This window comes from Peromyscus eremicus, chromosome 3 (genome assembly GCF_949786415.1).
Source record: "Peromyscus eremicus chromosome 3, PerEre_H2_v1, whole genome shotgun sequence".
Classification (NCBI taxonomy): Eukaryota; Metazoa; Chordata; class Mammalia; order Rodentia; family Cricetidae; genus Peromyscus; species Peromyscus eremicus.
The window spans coordinates 102,648,162-102,660,548 of record NC_081418.1 but is presented as its reverse complement, the minus strand read 5'-3'; the positions used below and the strand labels follow the sequence as shown (position 1 = coordinate 102,660,548).

The following is a 12,387-nucleotide window of genomic DNA, read 5'->3' as shown; positions in this document are numbered from 1 at the left end:
CTTTTAATTCTATGTGAGACTTGTGCAATAGAATCTAATGTCCAGCTTCTGGACATTTAGTTTTGTCTGTTCTGAGAAGTGGCTGTCATTGATTTCTGGATTCTTGAAAGTAGAGATGGCAATGGGAATCACTCCGAGGACTCCTTCAGGGGACACAGGGGGACCTTCAGCCCCTTCCTTACTCATTCATTTACCTAGCTTCTGGTATGCTCCCTGTACAGCATTTCTGAGCAACAAGCCCCTTCTTCTGAGTTTGCCACCAACTCCTAGGATGACATGAGTCCAAGCAATAAAGAGAATGAAGCCCCAAGAGTTCTGGGAGGAGTGGCTTGCAAGGTGGACTCGAGTGAAATGAACAGCCAAACCATGCTGGGGCTGGGCCTGCTAGCAATCTACTGTGCTAGGAATGGGTCTTAGGAATAGCTGAGGAGTCTGTGTGTCCCTGTCCCTTGAGTGGAAGATGTGGTATCTAAGTGTGTGTTCTTTTCATTGCAGGTCTGAAGAAGAAAGCTCCCGTAGCATCAGGTATGTGTTTCATCTACTTTTTCTGTGTGTCTGTCTCGGGAGTGGCCCTCAGAAACCATGTGCTTTGACTTTTTCCCTGTAGGTTTCTCTGCCTCCCTGACCCCTGCTCTGGCCCTGGCCTGCTGTCTCAGGGGCCCTGGCATGTTGTGTAGAAGCATACAAACCTGTGTTTATGGTGTAGACATTTCCTGGTTTAGAGTAAGTTCAGGTTACCTGTGTTGGTTGTTTCTCCTTGATAAGGCTGCTAGTGTCCTACTGTGCTTAAGCTGTGACTGGTTTGGGCTGTCACTGCTGGGGCTGGGATGGGCACAATGTGATAAATCTTTAAGATGTTTGGTGTGGGATAGACTCTCACCTCTTGACTGCCACATGGGTGTGTCTCCATGGGGCAGGGAACACAGGGAGTTTTTTTGTCCCTTCTTGCCCTACCTAATGAGTATGTAGATAGACTTGGTGTACTGTCTGCAGTGGGAACAGTGACTGGGCCAAAGGGAGGGGCAAAGGTGAGAAGGAGTTCTGCATGTCAGTGCCTCTGCCTCTGTCACAGGGACCATGATAATAGGAGGGAGAGGCAAAGAGGCAGCTTAAGAGCCTGTGGGCTCTGAACTCTGATGGACTTCTAGGTCTCTGGGTAATGGCTAAGATGGCTGGTGTGTAGTTCAAGGTCCAGCTTGGTGGATCTGGGGTGTCAGTGTTGAAGGTTCTCTAGGCACCCTGACAATGGGACGTGGAGGGTAGAGTGACTGCATCTCCTGGGAAGATGGGCAACAGCTAGAAAGAAAGTCGACATGGAATGAAAGGTTCTAGAGCTCCTGAGCCATCCATCAGGAAGCAGAGGTATACTGAGAAGGGCCAAAGGGAGAGTCCTAAAAGGGCTGTGTGCAGTAGTAAGGGGATTATCTTGGGGCAGACAACACGATCTCCAGGCTGGCAGCAGAGGGAGTTGACATCAAAGAGGAGTGATAGCCTCGGGACCAAGACTGGCCAGGAGATGGAAGGAGGGATCAGATGGGTGACTAGAGCCACTTGATGGGACAGCCAGTGAAGCAGCTGAAGTGGGCCTATTGTGAGAAGAACAAGGAAGCTCTTGTGCTGAGGGGAGAAAAGTTCAGGAGTGAGTGGTTAAGGAGATGGCAGGTGAGGGAACCCGTGCATCCGTATCTCTTTTTCCGCAAGAAAGAGTGGGTGAGACCACAAAAGAGGCGGAAAGAAATAAAGACGCTAGTAAAAGACGTCTTCGGCAGCTAGGAGCAGGGGCCTCCTTGGCGTGTATATAGCAGTCCTCTTGCGTGAACCGTATTCTATGCTATTCATTCAAACAATTAGCTAAAAATAAAGAACAGTCTGAGGAGGAAGGAACCCAGTAAGAGTGCTTTTTTTACTTTGGAGTTGGGACTGATTGATGTCTGGGGTGTGGGCTTCTCCTATGGACTATAAGCAGGCTGCATACTACCTGCTCGGGGTGCCTGTAGCTTAAGTCAGATGCAACGGATGCTAAGAATGAACTGTCTTTGCTCAGAGTGAAGGTCACACACACCCTGAGCCAGGACACCTCACCCTGTCTAGGGCCCTGCTTGGTGGGGGTACTCTTCCTGAATTCCTGTGACGCAAGCTGCAGCCTTCTGGCAGATTCTCTGATCCTCTTTAACAGGGAGCTGTTTTGGGCATGAGCGTGTTTGGGAATTCATGTGCACCACTTTTCCCCAGGCAAAAACGTTGCAAGATCAGATGTATTCATTTTCCACAAATGAAATGACTCATTTTTCTGAACAATTTTGCAAACGCAGGACTTTGGTCATTGTTCCTGGGACCATGTGTCTACTTATGATTCCATTTAGAGAGAGCTCTGGAGGCCCTGAATTTGAATCCTCTAATGATATTTTATTGGAGGGAGGGTGGCTTGGGAGAAAAGACGGTTGTAGAATTTGGATTCTAGAGGAATGGAGAGATGCAGGCAGGCTGGGAAGGAAGGCCAAGGCTGTTTGAAATGCAAACACTTTCCACAGGTCAACCTTACACCTTTTCTTTTATTGGCTACTTGTCAAACCCGTGAGATGGACTTTGCTGTCAAAATGCTCAGTAAGAGGACTAAATAACATTCAATGAGGGATGTGCCTCATCTGCACAGCCCACCTACCTTATTGCACAGCTTACCCCACCCTTCAGACATCTGTGATTGCTCTATTCTCTCAGTTCAAGGAAGTTGAGAGCAATGAATGCCACCACATAGCTTGTCGCAAATACTGCAGCCTTCTAGTGCAGAACCTGCATGTCTCACTGCAAAGCCTTTGCACAGCAGTGGGGCCCATTTTGCTTGCTGAAAATTGAGACTCCCAAGGCTGTTGGGTGCCTAATGGGACCCAGAAATTTGTATTAACAAAGCCCTGCATAATTCTGAGAGGAGCCTCTTGAGGGGATGACTGCATCATTCCATCACAGGCACTGTCCAAGGTTGAACATGTGCCCACTTCATAAGCATGAGCTCATGGATGTTTGGAAAATTTGCTTCTGACCGTTAGGAATAAGATGGTTCCATGCAGCTTGTCCCTCTTCTTTAGGTCTCTGAACTGTGACATGTTTTCCAAAGGCAGCATCAAGCAACTCGAGGTTGGGAGCAGGGGAGGAGGATTGCTTAGCTGGGGAATGATTGGGCTTTGCATTAGTGAAAGCAATTAGACAAAATTTATCTGGTTTTGGTGAACATGTATCTTGCTCTATCCATAGACAAGATGGCCTTTTAAATTATCTAGGCCCTTTTCTTCACCTCTAAATCCATATATATATATATATATATGTATGTATGTATATGTATATGTGTATGTATGTATATTTTTCATTTTTCTCATGAGAACTGCTAAACAGTTCATGAGTGTTTCCCATGACAGGTTAAAAGAACTATGCTTTTGGCTTTGGAGACCAGAGAGAGGCAGAAGATTTTCCTGAAGCCTTGCTAAATGAAGGCTGAGCCAGTCTGGGCTTTGGGATGAATGTCAGTCAGTTTCCATTGCTGTGACAAAATACCTGAGAAGAATAATTCAGAAGTAGGAAAGATTTGGTTTGGTTTGTGGTTTCAAAGGCTGTAATTTGTGGTATATGACCTCATCCCTTTGGGCCTCTGACAAAACAGAACATTATGATAGTGCATGTGGTGGTGCTGGAGTGACCTACTTCCTTTGACTAGGCCCCACCTCCTAAAGTTTCTACCACCTCTCAGTAGCCCATTAACTTATGAATCCATAAATGGATTAATATGATGATGATGTCACAGCATTTATGATCTAATCACCTTCTGTCTGAGTTAGGGTTTTTATTGCTGTGATGAAACACCATGACCAAGTGCAAGTTGGGGAGGAAATGGTTCATTTGGTTTATACTTCCATATCACTGTTTATCATCAAAGGAAGTCATGATAGGAACTCAAACAGGACAGGAACCTGGAGGCAGGAGCTGATGCAGAGGCCATGGAGGGGTGCTGCTTACTGGCTTGTCCTACATGGCTTGCTCAGCCTGCTTTGTTATAGAACCCAGGACCACCTACCCAGGGATGGAAGCACCCACAATGGGCTGGGCCTTCCCTCATCAATCACTAATTAAGAAAATACTCTTCAGACTTGCCTACAGCCCAGTCTTATGGAGGCATTTTCTTAATTGAGATTCCCTCCTCTCAAATGAACTTGTGTCAAGTTGACATAAAACTGTCCATCACACCTCCCAAAAGCTCCATCTCTGAACCCTGACAGCTTTGTTGGGACCAAACCTGGAACACATAAGCTTTGAGATAGAAACTATAACATGGTATGCACAGACATGGCTTAGCATTGTGGAATCAGTACAGGCACTGGGGTCAGACAATTCTGAATTTAAATCTGTTTTTCTCTTAACTTCTTTATTAGTTTGGGTCTGACACTGAACAAATCTCAGTGTTCACACTCATTAAGAAGTCTCTATTGAGCACATACTGTGTGCATGCCTTATTCTCACCAAGGCCATGGAAACCAATGGGTGTGTGTGCTCCATGAGGGCATGGGAGCAAGGATTTCATTCTCAAAGTCAGTGGACCAATTAAGGCACACAAAAATATGTGGGGATGTGGAAAGCAGACAGTATATGTCACATTTAGTGACTGTGATACTTTCTCCTTTTCTTCTCCTTTCCCTACTAGTCTTTGCTGGCACAACTCTGAATGTCCAAGCAGTTTCTGAGGGAGCCCATGTTGTCTTGAACAACTTGGAGAGTTTCCATTTGTCTATCCACCATGCATTCTACTCCCATACCAGAGTTCTGATTGAAGTTTCTGGGGACATTATTGATTTCAGAGCTTTTTACTTTCTGTCTTCCAGAGTCTCAGTACCATATCCTGAGCAATTTTCTCAGGATAGCCTTCCAGTTCAATAATGCTTCTTTGAATTATATCTAGAGTGCTGTAAAGCCAGAGCATTGTGGATCTCCAACTGTGTTGTGTGACTTTTCTTGGGACACATGAAAAGCAAAACAACAAACAAACAAAACATCTATTCATTCCAGAGAGAGCACCAATAACAGCTCAAACAAATTTCCATCTAAATCTATTCTAGGAAACCATTGAGTTTACTAGTTTTACCTACAGGGTGATGCTTGGGCACCTTAATCACCCCAGGGTGGATAACATCTCATGAAAGCTGTATCCCTGGAACCCCCTGTACAGTTTGCAGGCAGCTCTACTGAGTAGTCCCCAATAGTTTATTTACATCCTGTATATTTTTAGGAGAACCTCATGAGTGGGACTCATGTGTCTTGTAACTTTCTGAGCTTCTCAAGTCTAAGATTTCTGCACTTTCTGAGCTTTATGAGTTTTGTTGGCTTCCTTGAGTCTTCTGAGCTTCTCTTCTCACTCCAGGAGGGAATGTTTCAACTAGTAAGAAAAAGCTACAGGACACCAACACTGATATACAACACAGTGTATGTATGTGTTCTGCTTGATTCTGGAGGCACCATTGGCCCATTCCTTACACAAGTAGAAACACGTTACAGGAATTAGATTCAAGTCAAATTCAAAGTAGGCAAAAAGCTACCTATGTGTTTAGAATTAGCTGGTGCCTGCTTAGGAGATGGTCCAGAGAGACAGGGGTAGGGGGGTGGGGGTGTGGGGTGTGGGGGTATGTGATGTGGAAAGACTACTGATGGACTCAGTGGGGATTTGACTGGGTTACTATGTCTGCTTAAAAAGCCTGTCTCTGAATTCTTGTGGTTCTCATTTTGAGTACATACTTAGAAGGTGATGACTCCGTGACCCAGGATCAGGGTGTGAGCACATGAGGACTCTGGAACCATGTGTGAGAGCACATGGGCTGCAATTGCCCATAAGGAAGGGCTCCCTTTCCCTGAGCCTCAGTTTCCCCCAATTCACACAGAAAAAAGAATGTCCCATTCTCAGAGTGTCTTTCATCTTTCCATTGGTTCTTGCTCCACCTCTCTGGTCATCATACTTCTGGCCTTTCTGCTCTGAACTCACGGATGCCCAGGCCCTCTGGCCTTGTCATTCCCTTTGCCTAGGACATGTTTCCTGAGATCCTGTTCAGTCTGGATGTTCTTTGGTAGGCAGATCTTCTAAACAGACAGCCAAATACTTCTTTCTATTCATTCTGCCTGTCTTTTGTTTTTGCTTTAGATTTATTTTTTAATTATGTGTGTGTTTGTGAATGGAGATGTGCACATGTGCAGGTGCCTACAGAGACCAGAGACATTGGATCTCCCTGGAGCTGGAGTTATAGGTGGTTATGGGTTCTTCGAGCCAAACCTGGGTGCTCTGCAAAATCAGTGTGTGCTCTTTACCACTGAGCCATCTCTCCAGCACATACCCATCTTTTGAGTAGAGTGTCAAATCTGTTTCAACTTAAATCAGTTCCTTATAAGTAAGGACTTCTGCCATTCATTCCTTGTTTTCTATGTCTTTCTCCTTTTTTCCAGCTTATTTCCTTTGTTCAGCTTATTTTTGTAGTGAAACATTCAATTCCTACCCTTTTCGTCTTAGGTGTGTTGTATAGCTGTTTCTTTGTGGTTCCCACAAGGATATACTTAACATTCAGTGTTCACCACTCTGCAGTATAGCTTCAATAACACGGAACACTGCACTTGTACACCTCCATCCTTCTCTCTCACTTAACAAGTAAATATCAATCTCCATGATCCACTGATGTGAAAGCTTCCATGGTCTGTCGTCATCATCGTCGTCATTGTCATCATCATCATCATCATAGTTGAAAGTATCCTTGAGGCCAAAAGGGGAGATGACCACTGCAGGATATACCAAGCTATGATTGGTCTGTTTTCTGCTTTGCCTCCAGAAGGAGGCAGGGGATTAAAACCATGTATGTAAGAGCGAGGCCAGGCTGAATTTTAGCCCATACAGTGGGACTTGTGGCTACCTTTCTTGTTTGCTAGATTGGGACTTTGGTTTTTATTTTTAGTTCTTTTTTTCTTCTAGCTTTTGATTTATTTTTTTGCTTTTCCTTTTTTTTTTTAAAAAAAATTTAGTTAACCTTAGTAGTATGGCTAGTGATAATGTAGTAGTGAGTGTTGATGAAGCACACAGGTCAGGGAGGCCACACAAGTTTATAGGCTGCACACCTGCAGGAGGATGATTCTGGAGGGTCTACAGGCAGATTATGAATAGTTACGCTGTAGTTCTGAAGTCCGGCAACATCATCTTGGATGTTGGAGGCAATGCCAAGGCCAGTGACTTTGGCCTGGACACCAAGTGTATAGCCAGGTATAAGCTGCTCTGGTCCTGAGGAACATATCTACAAGTCCTCCATTTTACTTCATAGTTACAGAGTTTAGCCAATTTAGAGGGACCATCAACAAGTCCTCAGTACAGAGTATAACACTACAAGTCACTTTTCTGCATCATCAATTTTTAATCTTGGGCCCCAGGCAGAGGCCCACATGGTCACAGCATGTCATGGACACTAGAGCTCAGGTATTTACACTCTAGCAAGATTCTCTCCAGCCACCCCAAACCCATAATCATGGTTGTAGTGACTGACATGGTTATGCCTCTTGGAGGATTCAGGAACCTCTACAAAATAGGAAATTGGATGAAGCAATAGCCATATACCTCATGCTCCAGCATGACACACAGGGAGTAACTAGACTAGCCTGTTGAGTGAGGTGAAGGGGGTGACCAGGAGGACTGCCACGAATGTTCTAAGAATATGCCATTGCCTTCTAGCCTGAAATTAACACCCCAGACTAGGGAGGAAAGTAGCTTCAGTAAGAGGCAAGACAGCAGAGATAGCCACAGAACCAAGATGGCAGGTGGTCAGCTGCACTTCTGCATTGTAGCTGCACTTTTTTAAAAAAGTTTTTTAAACTTTTTATTTATTCTTTGTGTCTTCCACTTCATGCCTCTTGATTCCATTTATTTTCCCATACCTTCATATCCACCCTCTGCCCTTGCAACCCCCACAAATAAAATAAAATTTAAGAGAAAAAAAGGGGGGGAAAGGAAAAACCTCATCATGGAAGCTATAGTGTGATACAGTGAGTTGTACAGTAAACCCCTTTATCCATATATCTTTACTTGCATGTATTAATTGCAAAGAGTCATTGGTCTAGTTTGAGGCCTCTGGTTTCTGTTACACTATTGATGCTGGGCCCTTACTGAGTCTCCTCCTAGATATCTTATTGTTGCCCTGTATCATGGAGATCCTTCAGTTTTAAGTCTGCAGAACTGGCCCCTTCATATGCTCCGGCAGATCATAGATGAGGTGGGTGTTGGGGTGGGCCAACTCATAACCCTGGTTCTGGGCCTGGGTAGTTGCAGGGTTGATCAGTCCACCAACTCTCCCCTGTCCTCACCACCAGGGTGAGCTCTCCAGCATTGCCCCACTAGTTCACTCCTTGTAGCAGTAAGCAAGGGGCAGTTTCTGTTCTCCTGCCTTCATGCCCTCCTGGACCATCAGGGCCAGCTCTACTGTGTTGCCCAGGCAAGGTGCAGGGGTAACTCTCCCAAGCGTTGCAGCTGGTGAGGGGCAGGGACAGCTCTCTTGCTCTTATGACCTCAGGTGGGGAGGGGGGGGCGCATCTCTCCCCCACTCACACCACCATATGGCAGATGAGGGGCAGGGCCAGATCTCCCACACTCATGTTCTCAGGGCAAGTTCACCCATACCCCTCTCAGTAGGGTCAGCTCTGCTGTGCTGCCCAGGCAAGGTGCAGGGCCCACTTTCCTGAGTGCTGCAGCTAGTAAGGGGGGAGGGTCAGGTCCCTTGTCCACAATAGGTGGCAGAGGCAAGGGGCGGGGAGAGCTTTTTTCCCTGCCTTTACTACCATATGACAGGGTGGTGTTGCCGGATATCCCACTCTCACACCCTCAGGGTCAGCTCACCTGCGCCTTCACCAACAGGGTCAGCTCCACTGTGCTGCCTGGAGAGGTGCAGTGCCTGCTTTCCCAGGTGTTGCAGCTGGTAAAGGGGAGGGTCAGCTCCTTCCCCTGCTGGTGGATGGAATGAGAGGTGGGAAGGCATCTTTCCTTGCTCACACCACCACGAGGGAGGTGGTACCAGCTGTAGCTGGAGTTTTCCTGTGTCCGCCCGGTTCCTGCAGCCTCTCAGACCCAAGCAAACACACAGAGACTTATATTACTTATAAACTGTATGGCCGCGGGAGGCTTCTTGCTATCTAGTTCTTATATCTTAAATTAACCCATTTCTATTAATCTATAAGTTGCCACATAGCTTGTGGCTTACTGGTACTTTTACATCTTGCTTCCTCTGTGTCTGGCTAGCGACTCCTGAACCTACCTTCCTGTTCCCAGAATCCTCCTCTCTGCTTGTCCCGCCGATACTATACTTCCTGCCTGGCTATTGGCCAATCAGCCTTTTATTTATCAACCAAATCAGAGCAACACGCTCACAGCATACAGAGCGATATCCACAGCAGCCAGCTGTACTCCTCTCCTGCCCTCAGGGCTGGCTCACCCCTACCCCCTACGCCTGCCTGCAGGGTCAGTTCTACTGTGTTGCCTAGGAGAGGCACAGGGCCTGTTCTCCTGAGTGCTACAGCTGGTGAGGTGTTGTTAAGGCCTTTTTTTGGAGGGGTTTTGTTTGTTTGTTTGTTTGTTTGTTTGTTTTGTTTTGTTTTTGAGACAGAGTTTCTCTGTGTAGCTCTGGCTCCTGGAACTCAATCTGTAGATCAAGCTGGCCTTAAACTCAGAGATTTGCTTGCCTCTGCCTCCTGGGTGCTGTCTTTAAGCTCATTTTTTTTTTCCAAGACAGGGTTTCGCTATGTAAAAGCTCTGACTGTCCTGGAACTTGCTTTGTAGACCAGGCTGGCCTTGAACTCACAAAGATCCACCTGCCTCTGACTCCTGAGTGCTATGCTAGGATTACAGTTGTGCACCACCACCACCAGGCTTAAGGTCATTTTTGATCAGCAGTCATTTGTAGCACCAATTGTTAGATGGTCTTATTAATAAAATGGAATGCTGGAAGATCAGAGAAGCAAAACAAGTCTCAGCCACCTCACCTCACCAGTTCCTCAGCTGATCCTGTTTCCTCAGACTGGAAGCCTCTGAGTCCTCATCCAAATGGATCTCAGCTGAACTGCTGCTCAAAAGCCTAAAAGCTTAACCAGCTCTGGTTCCTGGTCCTCACGCCTTTTATACCTTTCTGCTTTCTGCCATCACTTCCTGGGATTAAAGGCTCACTTCCTGGGATTAAAGGCATGAGTCACCATGCCTGACTGTTTCCAGTGTGGCCTTGAACTCACAGAGATCCAGATGGATCTCTGCCTCTGGAATGCTAGGATTAAAGATGTGTGCTACCACTGCCTAACCTCTATGTTTAATATTATGGCTGTTCTGTTCTCTGACCCCCAGATAAGTTTATTGGGGTGTACAATATATCGACCGCAGTCATTTCAATGATTTATGGGACACACCTATTGTATAGATATAGACATACTGTGGGATGGCTATCATGCAACATGTCTATCGCCTCAGAAAGAAATCCTGCCTTATCTCACTTATACTAAACCTAAGGAAGCTGAACTAGAAGTGAGCAGCAGAAGACAGTGGCCAGAGGTTGGGGAGGGAGGAGACCTAGAGAGGGAGGGATTAATGAAAAGGCACAGAGTTTCAGATAGGAGGAATCAGCTTGCAAAGCTGTAGCACTGCAGGGTGACCACGGTAAGAGTAATGTCCTGCATGTATCAAAGTCACTTGAGAAAATCTACTCTATATGCCCCCTGCATTTTAAGTTGCAGAACAGAAAATGCTGAGTTCCCAAGATCCTGGCATCATAGTGTTGGGAATCAGCAGGCATAGACTCAAATAGCCACAGGACAAACCGGGCAGCAAGTCCAGGCCTCTGTGCATCTGGCATGCCTGGACCAGAGGTTTCCATCTAGTGCAGGAAAAAGTGTGCAGATAGTAGGATTCCAGTCATGAGGGCATCAGCACAGTGCCCAGCCTTTCAGAGCCTCCCGTGCCAAGAGTACAAGCTCAAAGGCCCCTGAGGTGACGTCTATTGGAGATGAGAAGTCATAGAACTGGGGATAGTGATGGTGGTCCCTGATGAATTCCGTTTCTTATAATAATGAAGCTGGTGCTCCTGAAAGGTGATTAAAGTTATTCTCATCCTCAGGCCACACTTCACTGCCGCAGCCGGCCCTGCTGTGGTCAGCAGCTAGCACTGTAGTACTGTGGAACTCCCAGAAGACTGAAGGAAAGGTGACTCTAGAGACTTACAAAGGAACACGGGCCCTACAGGAGCAGCTGGCCCAGTGCTGACTTGGGTGAGGGAATAAAAAGGACCAGAGACAGTTAGGTTTCTGAGCTGAAGAATGGGGAGGGCATCATGCTTTTCACTAAGAAGGTGGGAAAGGCAGGCATGCCTGAGAACGCGGAAATCTGTTCAGACTTAAAGAATGCCTCATTGCCAGTCAGTAGATGGCTCCTACTTCTAATGCCAGAACTCAGAAGACAAAGGCAACAGGATTAGGAGTTTAAGGCTGGTCTGGAAATGGGCCAGCTGCTTTTCCTTGACCTCCAAACTCCCGCTGTGATATTTCTTGGAGGGCTCCTGCTTTGGTCTGCTGATTCCTATGCATAGAGCATTGAAAACAATATGATTTGAGGCCGTTTAAGTAATACTGAAGTGAATACTTGGGACACAGTGGCTGTTACCATCTCTGAGAGGCTGGTCTCCTGGAAGGACTGCATATAGTGCGGTTTCTCAATATCTATGGGCCTCAGCAAAGTTGCTCTAGGTGTATGCATCTACAAGGCCTGCAGATGAGCTGGGCCCATTTCATCCTCTCTCTCTGCACTGTGGACACTGCTCTGACTACTTGCTAGCAAGATATACAGGCAATATTATTTGTGCCCAAATTGGACAGCATCTGTGGGTCCTGCCTGGTGAGGAACGGAAATGGGATATTCTTACCTCAATGAGGTTTCACTGTATCTAGAAAATGTATGATTTTCTTTTTGATTTTACAAGGGCTTGCAGATAACAGTTTGTCTTGAATCTCAACGGATACTTTGGACTCTTCTCACAGCATCATCTTGGGGGTGAGTATAGGCGTTGAGGCTGCCTGTACCTCTACACGTTCTCCCGTGGAGTAGTGTCCCTGGCCCACCTATGCCTGTTCTGAACTCTGCTCTCATTCTTACATTTCTCTAAGCTGCCACTGTCTCCCACCGGAGAGCCCCAGGGCTGGTGTAGATTCCCATCAGCCCTGTGCCAGCATGATTTAGTAATCGGTACCTGCTGACCTATGGTTTTCAAGTGATCAGGAAGGATGGAGCATGTACATAACCCACCAGGAGGACAGACTCTCACACGATGGGATCTCTGGCAGGGGCCAGTTAGGAGTGGG

The 12,387-nt window shown here is 46.4% G+C and overlaps 1 protein-coding gene across 2 annotated transcripts in view; it reads left to right on the top strand.

Moving 5' to 3' along the window:
* Positions 1-495: 495 nt before the first annotated feature.
* The window catches only part of Iqsec1 (IQ motif and Sec7 domain ArfGEF 1), a 222,466-nt gene continuing 210,574 nt past the window's right edge, over positions 496-12,387 (top strand). Inside the window, exon 1 of one of the 2 annotated variants that reach the window (XM_059258194.1) lies at positions 496-525. The gene's annotated coding sequence lies outside the window, so the exon portion shown is untranslated. Of the gene's footprint in view, positions 526-12,015; positions 12,080-12,387 lie in introns of those variants that run through there. The other variant, XM_059258193.1, reaches the window with a different exon arrangement.